Here is a 17,216-nt window from a genome sequence, read left to right as displayed (position 1 = left end):
TTTCATGTCTCCTGCCTCAAGCCGGTTCTCCTCAGTCCTCTGTTGCCCCCTCCTCCTCGTCCTCCTCCTCCTCGGATGATCGGAGTTGGTCCTGTCTACACGGTGCGCCGCATCATGGACTCCAGACGGCGGGGTCGAGGGTTCCAGTATTTAGTGGATTGGGAAGGATATGGTCCTGAGGAGAGGAGTTGGATTCCTCGGCGTCAGATCCTTGACGATGACCTGCTTCGTGACTTTTACCGCCTCCACCCTGGCGCTCCGGGTAGTCCGCCCGGTGGCGTTCGTCGGAGGGGGGGGGGTACTGGCACGAATCCCGTTTCCTGAGTCTGTTTTTTTGCCTGTGTTCTGTTCTGGAGTGTTTTTTCCGGTGTCCTGGAACGCACCCTGTCTGGTTACCGGGCAATGTAGCCAGTTGGGAGTTCTGATTACCCGCACCTGTATCCCATCAGCTATCTGCACACCTGGTCCTGATCATCATCTCTCCTCTTCATAAGCCCGGACCTGACATCCATTCCCTGCCGGATCGTTAGCCATGAACAGTATGTCGTGCCATAGTATCAGCCTCAAGTTGCATAGAATTTGTTTTGTTGTTTTTTACGTATTGCTTGCCTTAAACTTACCTCAGTTTGTTCTGTCTTCAGTTTCTCACCCGGATCATTTACCCCATTCCCGCCTGGTCGTTGGAGAATTCCGCTACCCCATTGGATCCACCTATTTACTCCCATCAACTCACCACCGCTGCCCGCTACGCCACCGGGATATAAATACACATTCACATTCACTTGTAAATAAATACTCACCTTCTTCCTACTCTCCTTGTCCTGGTCTGCTTCTGGGTTCGATTTTGAAAGAACGTGACAGGCAGCCTGTTTTCACCTTTGAGTTGTGGGTGATTATACTTTCTGTTTAGTGTGTGTTGCACCTGACGGAGCTGTTTCGGTTGTGCTTTTTGTTTCTTTGTTAAATGTTGTTCAGTTTGAATAAATAACATGAAAATGTACCACGCTGCGCTTTGGTCGTCACCTTCTTCCACCGACGACCGTTACAGAATCACCCACCAACCAAGGACCAAGCAGCGTGGTAACGGGCAGCAGCAGAAATCTCAAGACTCCTGGACATGGGAGGAGATTTTGAACGGAGAAGGACCCTGGGCACAGGCTGGAGAATATGCTCGCCCCAAGGCAGAGCTTGAGGCAGCGAAAGGTGAGCTGCGGTGGTATGAGGAGGCAGCACGGCAGTGCGGCTGGGATGAGAGGCAGCCCCAAACATTTCTTGGGGGTGGCACACGGGGAGTGTGGCTAAGTCAGGTAGGAGACCTGAGCCACCGTGGAGCGAGGTGGACCGGGCAGGTACCGTGTTATGCCGTGAGGCGCACAGTGTCTCCGGTGCGCTACGTTGCAGCGCTTGGTATCGGCCGGCTAGAGTGGGCATCGAGCCAGTTGCCATGAAGCCGGCTCAGCGCATCTGGTCTCCGGTGAGTCTCCTCGGGCCGGGGCACATGGCACCAGCCTTACGCATGATGTCCCCGGTCTGAGTCTCCCGTCTGTCCTGAGCTGCCAGAGTCTCCCGTCTGTCCTGAGCTGCCAGAGTCTCCCGTCTGTCCTGAGCTGCCAGAGACTCCCGTCTGTCCTGAGCTGCCAGAGTCTCCCGTCTGTCCTGAGCTGCCAGAGTCTCCCGTCTGTCCTGAGCTGCCAGAGTCTCCCGTCTGTCCTGAGCTGCCAGAGTCTCCCGTCTGTCCTGAGCTGCCAGAGTCGCCCATCTGTCCTGAGCTGCCAGAGCCGCCCATCTGTCCTGAGCTGCCAGAGCCGCCCGTCTGTCCTGAGCTGCCAGAGCCGCCCGTCTGTCCTGAGCTGCCAGAGCCGCCCATCTGTCCTGATCTGCCAGAGCCGCCCGTCTGTCCTGAGCTGCCAGAGCCGCCCGTCTATCCTGAGCTGCCAGAGCCGCCCGTCTGTCCTAAGCTGCCAGAGCCGCCGGTCAGTCAGGAGCTGCCAGAGCCGTCCATTACTCCGGTGCTGCCGGAATCGCCCTTCACTCCGGAGCTGCTGGAATCGCCTGTCCGTTGCTGCCAGAATCTCTTGTCCATTCGGGACCCGTTGCTAGGGTCCCCAGTCCGCGGTCGGTGGCGAGGGTCGCCGCTCGAAAGGCGCCACGGAGGCGGGTTAAGAGGCGGAGAAAGACTATGGTAGAGTGGGGTCCACGTCCCGCGCCAGAGCCGCCACCGCGGACAGACACCCACCCAGACCCTCCCCTATAGGTTCAGGTTTTTCGGCCGGAGTCCGCACCTTTGGGGGGGGGGGGTACTGTCACGTTCTGACCTTAGTTCCTTTGTGATGTCTTTGTTTTAGTATGGTCAGGGCATGAGTTGGGTGGGAAGTCTATGTTCTTTTTTCTATGATTTGGTATTTCTGTGTTTGGCCTGGTATGGTTCTTCAATCAGAGAACGTTGTCCCTGATTGAGAACCATACTTAGGCAGCCTGTTTTCACCCTTGAGTTGTGGGTGATTATTCTTTCTGTTTAGTGTGTGTTGCACCTGACGGAGCTGTTTCGGTTGTGCTTTTTGTTTCTTTGCTAGATGTTGTTCAGTTTAAATAAATAACATGAACCACGCTGCGCTTTGGTCCTTACCTTCTTCCACCGACGACAGTTACATTCGCATTCAAGCATGTCCCTCTAAAAAGGTCAACATTGGAATAATATATAAATAGATTTTGCATAAATGTTAAGGTAACTGACAAAATAAAGGAAACACTTGAGTAAATGTGGGATGCACAGTATATTGAAAGCAGGTACTTCCACACAGGTGTGGTTCTGGAGTTAATTAAGCAGTTAAGATCTCATCATGATGTGTGTGTGTGTTCTGTGTGTGTCTGTCTCAGTCACCAGATCTCAACCCATTTGAATACTTATGGGAATTTCAGAGCAGTGCCTGAGACAGCGTTTTGGACCATCATCAACAAAACAACAAATTATGGAATTTGTCATGGAAGAATGGTGTTGCAGCCCTCCAATAGAGTTCTAGACACTTGTCGAATCTATGCCAAGGTGAATTGAGGCTGTTCTGGAGGCTTGTTGTGGGCCAATGCCCTTTTAAGACACTTTATGTTGGTTTCCATTATTTTTGGCAATTACCTGTACACAAATAATTAGCCTACATGTCAAAGTGTAACCTAGGTCATATGTTCACACCGATGCTGACCTGAGGGAGGCAGCAGAAAATGTAGCCAAACTTTTAATTACATATGTAAATGTGACCCACCACCTTGATTCGGTCCTATGTAGCAAAATTTGAAAGTCTGTTTTTTACATTCAATAAAAGTAGAGCTAGAAAATGGTATATCATACACTGTGGTTGAGGAACAACGGGAAAGTAATTCTGCTTGGAAGGTGATACATTTGTTACCCCACTTTTGAGAAAATGGCATGTGAATGTTTTTGTTACACTAACTGGAGAGCCCTTCTTCATCTGCACCCTTTCTGCATCGTTCACACCCACTTAAGCCTTAACCTCACCCATCTCTTTAAGGATTCACATGTGCTAAACACAGTGAACAAGGTAGTTTAGTAAACACCAAATATTTCAAGACTGAAAGTGAGGAAAGTAGTAGCAAAATCTATTAGTAAAAATACACGTTATTTAGTCCTTGGCCTATATCCTAATCTGACTTTGGTGCAGGTCATGTTGTTCTTCACATTACGGTCTCTGGTAAACACACACTATATCAAAAGCAATTTCTAGAGCTCCGACTTTCCAATCAAGATTTAACCTCAGTTCCCAGTTGTTTTGATAGCGGCAATATTACCATGCACCGTGCATGAATCTACAGGTAGCTACAGTTAACCAACTAGGTTCAATGTTAGCTAGCTAGATAATATTAGACTATAAATAGCAATATAAATGGATTTCTGAGAAACAAATAGCATTACTACTACACAGATCATACATGTAACGTTAGCTAGCGAAACAACCAGCTAGCGTTAGCTAGCTAGCTAACAGTAGGCGTTAACTTGCAATGAAAACAACTTTCAGCTAGACTCTTACTCACATACATGGATGAACCCTTCTCCCTCTCCGTCATGGATGCCATGGTTGCCCTTAGTTTGAAGATGTATTCCGGAGACTGTTGTTTTATACAACAGCCTTCTGTGTTCAATTTCAGCATAAAGGAATGCAAAGGTAAAAAACAACAACATGCAGGCTAGTTCTAGAATAACTGTAACACTTGAAAATGAACGGCTGAATGAGTCTAAAAGCAATGGCTAAAGACTTCCTTTTTTCAATGATAACATCTGAGCTCTTAAAAATCCTTCTTTAACCTGTCTCCTCCCCTTGATCGACACTGATTGAAGTGGATTTAACAAGTGACATCAATAAGGGATCATTGCTTTCACCTGGTCAGTCTATCATTGAAAGAGCAAGTGCTCATAATGTTTTGTACACTCAGTGAATGTCATTTGATTGGCTGGTTTCTCACATTTCGCACCATTGGGTCAGTTTCGACTTCATGTTCTTTCCACCCTTTCTGACAAACCAGTCCATTCTTTCTCTTGCTCTCTCTCTCTCTGTTTCACTCTCTCTCACAAAGGAATGCGTGGTGATTGAGTGAGTGGTAGGTCTGTAGATCTGCTGTTATCTTCTGAGGTTCGAGGTCATAGCTCTTATCACTCATCTCTCTCTCCTCTGTCTGTCTGGATTGTGTGTGTGTGTGTGTGTGTGTGTCAGCATGAGGCACAGTTGAGAAGTCTCCTACTCTTATGAATATTTACGGGCTTCGTGTTTGCTTTGCTGGTCTTTTCACTTGACATTTTTCTGGCCTGGGATTTTAACCAGCAACCCTGCGGCTACTGGTCTGTTTGTCTACACCCTACTCTCTAACCACCAAGCAGACTAAGGTTAAAAGAGTAAAAGAAGGAAAGAGAGAGAGAGAAAAAAGAGAGATTCAGTGCTATTCCACTAATCACTCCCAGACTCTGGACACACACACACAGCTGTATTATCTTAAGAGTCAATGACCTGTCACACACACACACAAATGCATGCGTGCACACACACAGTCACATACATACATCGTTTTCATAGCTATTACACCATTATGACTTCCCTCAGACCCCCAGGTCTGTCATTTAGATGGTTAAATGTTTGACACTACCACAAACCATTTAATCATTAAAGTCTCAGTCAATCAATCAATCAATCAACTAATCAAACTATTAGGGTTCATTTACTTTCAGTGATTAAAGGATTTAAATCACTTCTAAAAAAACAACAGTAAACTGTTATGTAATGAACACTCACACACACATTCACTATGAAGCTGAGGTGGGTTGATCTGTGTTTGTGCGTGAGACAGGGAGACAAAAAGGTTACACAAAATCATTGTGACCACCGTTACCAACTATTTACATGGCTGGTGACCTGGTTTTACAGAGAATGGGGGTAAGTTAACCTCTCATACTGGCTTTTGCCTCTCTCTCCTTGTGACACCCTTTCTCAGGCATCTATGTCTCTTGTGCATTGTCTTTCTCACTCTCTATCTTCGACTATCAGTCTCGCTTTCTATCTTGCTCCCCCTCTCTTTCTCATTTTTTCCGCTTTGTTTCTCAGTGTTGGATGGAGGGATGGAGAGGATAGACGTCACAGTCCGTCAATGTAGGAGCCAACAGATGAAAAGCCTCCCTCCCGCCATCTCTCTCCATTACACACTAAGACAGCCAACCGCTCTCGCCCATCATGTTCTTTCTGTCTTCCTCTGTCTGTTGTGGATTTGGTCTGCAGAGAAGTGAAACTATAGTGTGGCCTCAGAAACGTCACAGCCTTTCTCATTTGTCTGTTTCAGCCTAAATACTTCTGTCAGTGTCACGCATAGGCCTACTCTCTAGTACCAAATCCTATTTAGAAACATATCAAACATGAGACTCTGGCAGATGGCATCTAGGTTTATGACAGAGCAAAGGGTTTCCTCTGGCCATTACAGAACCTAGGTTATGTCCTTGTCTGTGGCTTTTAAATTGTAACATGACAGACTTTCCTATATTCCAGTTCACCACTGCACACATACGTATAGGCCAGTGGTTACATATCAAGTATCAAGTCATTTTAGCCATGTTGTTATACTAACCCAAGTACACAGATAAACTGTTCAAATTCAGGGTTCATTTCAAGATTATTGTTAGTAAGTAAGACTGGTTTGTCAATCCAAACTGGAATCCACTATCTCTGTCTCTCAAATCTGAATTTGACATTGACTGTGCAGAGAGAGAGAAAATACTATCCTTGTTCTGTTGCTCTTTTCGTATAGGATAGGAGGATAAGTCTCTGCTTCTTCTCTCTTTTTTGGCCTCCTCAAATTCACTTGAGACAGGATGACCTTTTGGATGAGTGAGTGAGTGAGTGAGTGAGTGAGTGAGTGAGTGAGTGAGTGAGTGAGTGAGTGAGCTTTGCATGTGTGTGTGTGTGTGTGTGTGTGAGCTTTGCATGTGTGTGTGTGTGTGTGTGTGTGTGTGTGTGTGTGTGTGTGTGTGTGTGAAAGGGTGTGGTGGTAATTCATATCTTGGAGAGGAACTGGGGATTCCAAATATGTGTATATGTGTGTTTGTCTAAAAACATCTGCTGTGTGTGTGTGTGTGTGTGTGTGTGTGTGTGTGTGTGTGTGTGTGTGTGTGTGTGTGTGTGTGTGTGTGTGTGTGTGTGTGTGTGTGTGTGTGTGTGTGTGTGTGTGTGTGTCCAGTAGAACATCTGCAGCTCGTTGGTTTTGTTTTTCCTCTTCTGGACAGCCCACCCCTGCGCCCTTAGGTCACTGAACTCTGGGCTCTCCCTGGTGTGCGTGTGTGTCCATTTCACCCACTCTACGTTCCAGGCTGTTCTTTACTGTAACATAGTTCATTGAATTGTGACCCTAGATATGAACAAAATCATGTTTCTAGCCTCAGTCCAGTTCAGAGCTGTGACCAAGAATTTGGGAAACACGTATCAATTGCACCTATCTATTTTATCCTCTCTCCCTCTCTCCTCAGACAATAGATTTCGTCTCTCTTTCCAGATGTTTTCCAGCTCTTTGATCAGTGAAGAAGAGGGATCCCTCTCTTCCTCTTTCCCAACACACTTCTAAAACACATTACCTCCCTCTCTCCTCTCTGTGTTCAGACAGTAAACATTTAGAGAGGTGGTGTGCTTCACTGCCAAAGTATGCATGTACACACACACACACACACACACACACACACACACAAACACAGATCTACAGACTGTCCAGTAATGTGAGACAAACAAACGTGGGAGCGTGACCAGTATGGATGGTCTGTTATTTTTGACAGTAGGAACCTTTAGTCAACAAAAGAGACCCATTGTGTGTGTGTGTGTGTGTGTGTGTGTGTGTGTGTGTGTGTGTGTGTGTGTGTGTGTGTGTGTGTGTGTGTGTGTGTGTGTGTGTGTGTGTGTGTGTGTGTGTGTGTGTGTGTGTGTTAGAGGCATCATCACTATCTTTAATTTTGCAGATATATGGGGGATTGGAAATGATGCAGACAATAACATTGATGGAAGCCACAATCAAAAAAAAGTGTAAATATACATACAGTGGGGCAAAAAAGTATTTAGTCAGCCACCAATTGTGCAAGTTCTCCTACTTAAAAAGATGAGAGAGGCCTGTAATCTTCATCATAGGTACACTTCAACTATGACAGACAAAATTAGAGAAGAAAATCCAGAAAATCACATTGTAGGATTTTTTATGAATTTATTGCAAATTTTGTGGAAAATAATATATTCAAATATAAAATACAGTGCCTTCGGAACATATTCAGACCCCTTGACTTTTTCCACATTTTGCACAGTTAAAGCCTTATTCTGAAATTGATTAAATCATCAATCTACACACAATAGCCCATGATGAAAAAGCAAAAATAGGTTGTAACAAATGTTTGCGAATGTATTATTATTTTTTATTTACTGACATTTGACATTTACATAAGTAATTCACACCCTTTACTCAGTACTTTGTTGAAGTACGTTTGGCAGAGATCACAGCCTCGAGTCTTCTTGAGTATGACGCTACATATAGCATGAATATGAATTCAGAGGGCAGAAATGATTCAATATTAAAGCATTAGCCCTCTCACTAAAGACTTCAGTCATACAAAAGTTACACTTAAATCCAAACTAGTTCTCTAGCAGATTAAGAATGTCTCATCCTTTGTTCAACAATGGCCTTTTCCTCTTTATTCAGATTACATCCTCTCACTTTCAGTTATTTGAAATTGAAATGATCTCCAAAATATTTTAATATTTAAAACAAGCCATAGAAAGTTGGTTGGCAATTTCAATTTAATCCACCAGAGAAGACAGAACAAATAATACCACAAATATTATGGCTAAACTCAAATGTACTAATTGATTAAAATACAAAATTGGTAACATTAGAACACTATGAAAAACATGGGAAACCAGGCCTAGTATTTATAGCTGGTATTCACCTGGAATGCATTTCAAATAATAGGTGTGCCTTTGTGGAATTTCTTTCTTTCTTAGTGCGTTTGAGCCAATCACTTGTGTTGTGACAAGGTAGGAGTGGTTTACAGAATATAGCCCTATTTAGTAAAAGACCAAGTCCATATTATAGCAATAACATCTCAAATAAGCAAATAGAAGCGACAGTCCATCATTACTTTAAGAAATGAAACTTGGTCAATCCGGAAAATTTCAAGAACTTTAAAAGTTTCTTTGAGTGCAGTCGCAAAAACCATCAAGCAAAATGATGAAACTGGCTCTCATGAGGACCGCCACAGGAAAGGAAGATCCAGAGCTTCCTCTGCTGCAGAGGATAAGTTCACTAGAGTTAACTGCACTTCAGATTGCATCCCAAATAAATGCTTTACAGGGTTCAAGTAACTCAACATCAATTGTTCAGAGACTGCGTGAATCAGGCCTTCATTGTCAAATTGCTGCAAAGAAACCACTACTTAAGGACACAAATAATAATAAGAGACTTGCTTGGGCCAAGAAACACAAGCAATTGACATTAGACCAGTGGAAATCTGCCCTTTGGTCTGGAGTACAGATGTGCGATTATTGGTTCCAACCAGCATGTCTTTGTGAGACGCAGAGTAGGAGAACAGATGATCTCCGCATGTGTGGTTCCCACCGTGAAGCATGGAGGAGGAGGTGTGATGGTGTGGGGGTGATTTATAATTCAAGGCACACTTAACCAGCATCGCTACCACAGCATTCTGCAGCGATATGCCACCCCATCAGGTTTGCACGTAGTGGGACTATCATTTGTTATTGACAAGGACATTGATGAAAAACACACCTTCAGGCTGTGTAAGAGCTATTTGACCAAGAAGGAGATTGATGGACTGCTGCATCAGATGACCTGGCCTCCACAATCACCTAACCTCAATCCAATTGAGATGGTTTGGGATGAGTTGGACCGCAGAGTGAAGGAAAAGCAGAAAACAAGTGCGTAGCATATGTGGGAACTCCTTCAAGAATGTTGGAAAAGCATTCCTCATGAAGCTGGTTGAGAGAATGCCAAGGGTGTGCAAAGCTGGCATCAAGGAAAAGGGTGGCTACTTTGAGGAGTCTAAAATATTAAATATATTTTTTATTTGTTTAACACTTTTTTGGTTTCTACATGATTCCATATGTGTTATTTCATAGTTTTGATGTCTTCACTATTATTCTACAATGTAGAAAATAGTTGTTGTTTTTTTAAATAAAGAAAAACCTTTGAATAAGTAAGTGTGTCCAAACTTTTGACTAGTACTGTATACATACAGTGCCTTCGGAAAGTAAGACCCCTTGACTTTTTCCACAATTACTTATGTTACATTCTCATTTAAAATTGATTAAATAAATAAAAATCCTTAGCAATTTACACACAATACCCCATAATGACAAAGCGAAAACAGATTTGTAGAAATGTTTGCAAATGTATTCAAAATAAATAACATAAATACCTTATTTATGTAAGTATTCAGACCCTTGCTATGAGACTCGAAATTGAGCTCAGGTGCATCCTGTTTCAATTGATCATCCTTGAGATGTTTCTACAACTTGATTGGAGTCGACCTGTGGTATATTCAATTGATTGGACATGATTTGGAAAGGCACACGCCTGTCTATATAAGGTCCCACAGTTGACAGTGCGTGTCAGAGCAAAAACCAAGGCATGAGGTCTAAGGAATTGTTCGTAGAGCTCCTAGACAGGATTGTGTCGAGGAACAGATCTGGGGAAGGGTACCAAAAAATGCATTGGTACATGCATTGAAGGTCCCCAAGAACACAATGGCCTCCATCATTCTTAAATGGAAAAAGTTAGTAACCACCAAGACTCTTCCTAGAGCTGGCTGCCCGACCAAACTGAGCAATCGGGGGAGAAGGGCCTCGCTCTAGAGTTCCTCTGTGGAGATGGGAGAACCTTCCAGAAGAACAACCATCTCTGCAGCACTCCACCAATCAGGCATTTATGGTAGAATGACCAGAAAAATGCCACTCCTCAGTAAAAGGCACATGACCGCCCTCTTGGAGTTTTCCAAAAGGAACCTAAAGACTCTCAGACCATGAGAAACAAGACTCTCTGGTCTGATGAAACCAAGATTGAACTCTTTCGCCTGAATGCCAAGTGTCACATCTGGAGGAAACCTGGCACCATTCCTACGGTGAAGCAGTGTGGTGTTAGCATCATGCTCTGGGGATATTTTTCACTGGCAGGGACTGGGGGACTAGTCGGGAACGAGGAAAATATGAATGGAACAAAGTACACAGAAATCCTTGATGAAAACCTGCTCCAAAGCACTCAGGACCTCCAACTGGGGTGAAGATTCAACTTCCAATAGGAAAACGACACTAAGCACACAACCAAGACAATGCCGGAATGGCTTCGGGACTAGTCTCTGAATGTCCCTGAGTGGCCCACCCAGAGCCCGGACTTGAACCTGATCGAACATCTTTGGAGAGACCTGAAAATAATTTTGCAGCAACGATCCATCCCCATCCAACCTGAAAGAGCTGGAGAGAATCTGCAGAGAAGAATGGGAGGTGTGCCCTATAAATAGGCCCATTTAATTTTGTCTGGCTTGCTGTTCCAAATTAAATGGAATTGTTTTTGCTTATATAATTTAAAAAACAAGTCGCGAGGTGTAGGCAAGGTTATAAACAAATAGTTTTAGTTGGTGACATCGTGCCTGGGTGCCACTGCCGAAAGAACCGGGGAGCCTCAGCTGGTTCGTCAGGCTTCCACGCCTTAGCTGAGAAATAAAAACTGAAATAAATCATTTTCTCTACTAATTCTCTCTACTACTACTATTTCACATTCTTAAAATAAAGTGGTGATCCTAACTGACCTAAGACAGGGACATTTTACTAGGATTAATTGTCAGGAATTGTGAAAAACTGAGTTTAAATGTATTTTGCTAAGGTGTATGTAAACCACCGACTTCAACTGTATGTTATGTCAGAAAAAGTATGTTTAAATTCTTCTGTCCTAGCTAAAAACATGTTAAAAACAAGTTGGCTTGGATTAGATTTCCAATATCCTCGCCCACATGGAAATTCTGTAAGAGTAATGTATATGCCAATTAGTTGATGGTCCGACAACATTCTATCCCTTATCAACACTTTTTTAAACATTTTGGTGCCAGCGAGAATTACATAAGAAAGGCTATTCACATCAGCTACAGAGAGCGTGATCACACAGTCGTCTGGAATTGTTGATGCTCTCATGCATGGTTCAGTGTTGATTGCCTCGAAGTTACCATAGAAGGCATTTAGCTCATCTGTTAGTCTCATCACTGGGCAGCTTTCAGCTGGGTTTCCACTTTGTAATCCATGATAGTTTGCAAGTTGTACGGTCACTCTGGGGATGACATCATCGATGCACATTAATGAAGCCGGTGACTGATGTCCAACTATATTCTCACTCGCAGTATCTGTATATCCAGTACCTACAGGTGTAGTATCTTAATTTGGCCAGTTTCTCACAGCAGGAAAATAATCCTTCAGCAAAAGGAAATGTGAATTATTGTGTGGATTATAATTCATGGACATTTTCCTAGGGCTTGATACATGTCAAGTCTGACATTTTTAAATTTAAATTACTAACTTTAAAAGCCTATTTAAGCCTTGAATACACTACATGTTTCCTGATCCAATTAAGATACCATATCTGTATAATTATACATAATGCAGTAGGGTAGGAGTAGACAATGCTCCCCATTGAGAACTACTGGGTGCAGGCTTTTGCTCCAGCCTTGTTCTAACACACCCATATGTGTGTGTGTGTGTGTGTGTGTGTGTGTGTGTGTGTGTGTGTGTGTGTGTGTGTGTGTGTGTGTGTGTGTGTGTGTGTGTGTGTGTGTGTGTGTGTGTGTGTGTGTGTGTGTGTGTGTGTGTGTGTGCGTGTGCATGTGTTTTAAGACCGCATTACTGCCCTCAACATGGTTTTCAAATTCATTTCACCGGAATACAAAGAGACCATTGATTTAGAGAAAGGGAGAGAGAAGAGTGAAAGGGAGGGAGAGAGGGATGAGGAGATAGAAAATGATAGAGAGCGGGAGAGGAGTGACAGAAGAACTTTCCAAAACATTTGGTTCTGGAATGTTGGTGGAAGGTGCCACATAGCTTCAAATATTTGTTGTTTCCATCGTCAAGGCAATGGAGCAGCCAAGGGGTTTAATAGAGTGCTGAGGAAGATTCTACCGTGTCCGGAAGCAAATTCACCATTCATTTTCCGTATATAGGGTTCACTCAAACATTGTTTTAAGCTTTGTTTTACTATTGACAGTTACAGTTGATTTCAGGATTGTGCATCGATTTGCTCTCCTTAAATATAAGTAATCTGATTCAATCATTTCAGTCTCTGGATTGTTAAATCAAGCTTTTCGCCGCTGCCGCACTAGGCCCGACCTCGTTTTCCACGGTTTTCCCTGGCTAAACTAGCTGGGTAGCTGACCTATGCTAGTTTTTGTTCTCATTGCCAAACTTCATAAATACTACACCCTCAACTTCCAAACTCCTTTTCTAGTTATACAATTATGTAACTAAGAAATTCTCTGGAAAGAAACTTGAAAATTATGTATTGTTTTATTGTTTTGTTGAAAAGTCATGACTGGTTTGAGACATCTGTTGTAAAACGACGGTGGCAAAGGATAGTATTGCTACTTAACGCGGTTCCAAGCTCAGTTTTGAGAGAGGGAAACGTTTGCGGCAACTGCACCATCCGCAACTGCAGGCCAACCGGGTGTTGCGGTCAGCCCAACACATCACCGGGAGCCTGTTCACCCCGCTATCATCCAGAAGGCGAGGTCTGTACAGGTGCATCAAAGCTGGGACCGAGATACTGAAAAACAGCTGCTATCTCACGGCCATCAGACTATAAATAGCCATCGCTAGCCGGCCTCCACCCAGTACCCTGTCCTGAACTTTGTCACTAGCACAGCTATTTTCCGGTCTTTCCAGAGATGTTCGATCAGGTTCATGTCTGTGCCCTGGCGGGGCCACTCAAGGACATTCAGAGACTTGACCCGAAGCCACTCCTGCGTCGTCTTGGATGTGTGCTTAGGGTCGTTGTCCTGTTGGAAGGTGAACCTTCACCCCAGTCTGAGGTCCTGAGTGCTCTGGAGCAGGATTTCATCAAGGATCTCTTTGTACTTTATTCTCTTCATCTTTGCCTCGATCCTGACTAGTCTCCCAGTACCTGTCGCTGAAAAAACCTGCCCACAGCATGATGCTGCCACCGCCATGCTTCACCTTAGGGATGGTGCCAGGTTTCCTCCAGACGTGACGCTTGGCATTCAGGCCAAAAAGTTCAATCTTGGTTTCATCCGAACAGAGAATCTTGTTTTTCATGGTCTTAGAGTCTTTAGCTGCCTCATAGCAGTCTGTCATGTGCTTTTTACTGAGGAGCGGCTCCCATCTGGCCACTCTACCATAAAGGAATCATTGGTGGAGTGCTGCAGAGATGGTTGACCTTCTGGGAGGTTATCCTATCTCCACAGAGGAACTCTAGATCTCTGTCAGAATGACCATTGGGTTCTTGGTCACCTCCCTGACCAAGACCCTTCTCCCCCGATTGCTCAGTTTGACAGGGCGGCCAGCTTTAGGAAGTCTTGGTGGTTCCACATTTCTTCCATTTAAGAATGATGGAGGCAATGGCTTCCTGAGTGGCGCAGTGGTCCAAGGCACTGCATCGCAATGCTAGAGGCGTCCCTACAGACCCGGGTTCGATCCTGGGCTGTATCTCAACCGGCCGTGATCGGGAGTCCCATAAGGCGGCGCACAATTGGCCCAGCATCAACCGGGTTAGGGGGCTTTACTTGGCTCATCACGCTTTAGTGTCTCCTTGTGGTGGGCCAGACGCCTGCAGGCTGACCTCGGTCGTCTGATGAACTGTGTTCCCTCGACACATTGAGAGTTGCAGCGATGAGAAAATATCTAAATTAGGGAGAAAAAGGGGGTAAAATGATGGAGGCCACTGTATTCTTGGGGACCTTCAATACTGTGGAAATGTTTTGGCATCCTTCCCCAGATCTGTTCCTCGACACCATCCTGTCTCAGAGGTCTATGGACAATTCGTTTGACCTCATGGCATGGTTTTTGCTCTGACATCCACTGTCAACTGTGGGACCTTATATAGTCAGGTGCAAATCATGTCCAATCAATTGAATTTCCCACAGGTGGACTCCAATCAAGTTGTACAAGCATCTCAAGGATGATCAATGGAAACAGGATGCACCTGAGCTCCATTTCGAGTCTCATAGCAAAGGGTCGGAATACTTGTGTAAATAAGGCATTTCTTATATTTTGTTCTTAATGAATTTGCAAACATTTACAAAAACCTGTTTTCACAATGTCATTTGGGGTATTGTGTGTAGATTTCTGAGTCAAGGGGTCTGAATACTTACCGAAGGCACTGTATATATTATTTTACTTTTAGATCTATGTGTATTTTTGAGTATTGTTAGATATTACTGCACTGTTGGAGCAAGGAACACAAGTATTTCACTACACCCACAATAAAATCTGCTAAACATGTGTATGAGACCACCAAAATTTGATTTGATTTGACGTGGAGTTTCGTTGCATTGTGAAACACAGTCTTCCATACACAGCGACAGCTCTTCTCAGGCAGACACAGCTTAGAGATCAAACTACTGTCACTCAACTATGTGATTCCACTTCCTCTGCCTCGCCTCTCCACACACACACACACACACACACACACACACACACACACACACACACACACACATAAGCACAGCATGTGCACAAATAACAGGTTGTAATATCTGGTGTAGTACTGGCATGCTGTGTGTGAGTGGAGTGATCAGGCTGCTTTGGCTGATCTCTCTGGGTCCACACACACACACACACACACACACACACACACACACACACACACACACACACACACACACACACACACACACACACACACACACACACACACACACACACACACACACACACACACACACACACACACACAGGGCCCAGTATTAAACTCCCTAACCAACCCTACTCCCCCCTAAGACCTCTAAGCATTGATCTGCGGTCGGGTTTCATTGCTGCCATGCTGAGGGGGGATGGAGGGGAGGAGTGTTAAATCTTGATCTAACTACACAGACGGAGCTACACAGTTTTTATTGCACACACCAACACAAGGCTCTAGGTACCAGCCAAACCAATGCTAGCTCACGCAAATAGCTTCATGAATAATTGACAAAATCAACAGAAGCCCCTTTCTCTCCGCTGAGGGCTAACGACTTAGACTAGTTTTGATCACTTAATAACTAATGCAGGGAGGTACATCTGAGTGCTCAAAGAGAGGCCTGATCACAAAGTATGATTCCTCTAAGATTGTATTGTACTGTTTTACTCTCTCCCAAATCACAGAGCCTTTGTAGTCCCTTACGGCTGTGGTAGGATGTCATATAGAATCCCTGTGATGCTCCACACACACCCTCTACCTCCAATCCAGATAAAACAGCCTCAGCTCTCATTTACATTACATTTACATTTAAGTCATTTAGCAGACGCTCTCTCCTTCTCTCCCCTCTTTTCTCCCTCCCCCCATCTCTCTATACACACTCCCTCTCTCATCACAGATGACAGAAAACAACTGGTCAGCTTAAAACAAGAGCCAAGTCCTGCTGTCACACTCTATTTCCCTCCCTCCACCACCCCTCCTCTTCTCCCCTCGGCCTCCTCTTTTTACCCCCCTATCCCTCGTGTTTTATTGCCTCTGAAAAGTCAGTCTAGCATAACCACAGAATATAAACACTAGCAGACAACCCCAACCCTTGACAACCCTTGACAACTCCCTCTCCCCCTATCCGACACCAGAGGTAAATGGGGTGGATCAGGTTAGAGCGTCGGCCATCTTGTTTCCCACCTGTATAAACACAGAGCTCCATCTGGGTTCAGGAACCAGCGGTTTAATAGCTATAGATCATTATGCCCAGCAACACACACACACACACAAACATACACACGCCGGCTTGTTACTTGTTACATGTCAGGCAGTGTGCTGAGGCTTTCCATACCTACTACAGAGCATCAAGGAGGCCTTTCACCCCTCAGGCAGGCCGACTGTTCACCTGCTGTATGACCATGAGTGTGTCAGAGGAAGCTGGTGGGAGGAGTTATAGGAGGACAGGCTCATTGTAATGGCTGGAATGGAATAAATGGAACAGTATTAAACACATTAAACATATGGAAACCACGTTTGACTCTGTTCCATTTATTCCATTCCATTACAATTAACCCATCCTCCGTTAGCGTCTCACAAAGACATGGCGGTTGGAACAAAACACTTCAAATTTGGACTCCAGACCAAAGGACAGATCTCCACTGGTCTAATGTCCATTGCTCGTGTTTCTTGGCCCAAGAAAGTCTCTTCTTATTATTGGTGTCACGACTTCCGCTGAGGAAGTCCCTCTCCTTGTACGGGTGGCGTTCGGCGGTCAACGTCACCGGTCTTCTAGCCATCGCTGATCCATCTTTGATTTTCCATTGGTTTTGTCTTTATTTTCTACACACCTGGTTTTCATTATCCAATTACATGTTCATGTATTTAACCTTCTTTTTTGATGGGTGCTGTGTTCACCCGTGCGTTATATTTACAGTTGGGATTTTGGTCAAGTGTATTTGTTTACCTTGTGCCTTTATTTTTAGAGTAAAGTACATTTTGCTCTCCTGCGCTTCACTTGACTGCGCTCATTT

The sequence above is a fragment of the Oncorhynchus masou genome, chromosome 24, assembly GCF_036934945.1.
Source record: "Oncorhynchus masou masou isolate Uvic2021 chromosome 24, UVic_Omas_1.1, whole genome shotgun sequence".
Classification (NCBI taxonomy): domain Eukaryota; kingdom Metazoa; phylum Chordata; class Actinopteri; order Salmoniformes; family Salmonidae; genus Oncorhynchus; species Oncorhynchus masou.
Note: the sequence above shows the minus strand (reverse complement) of the source record.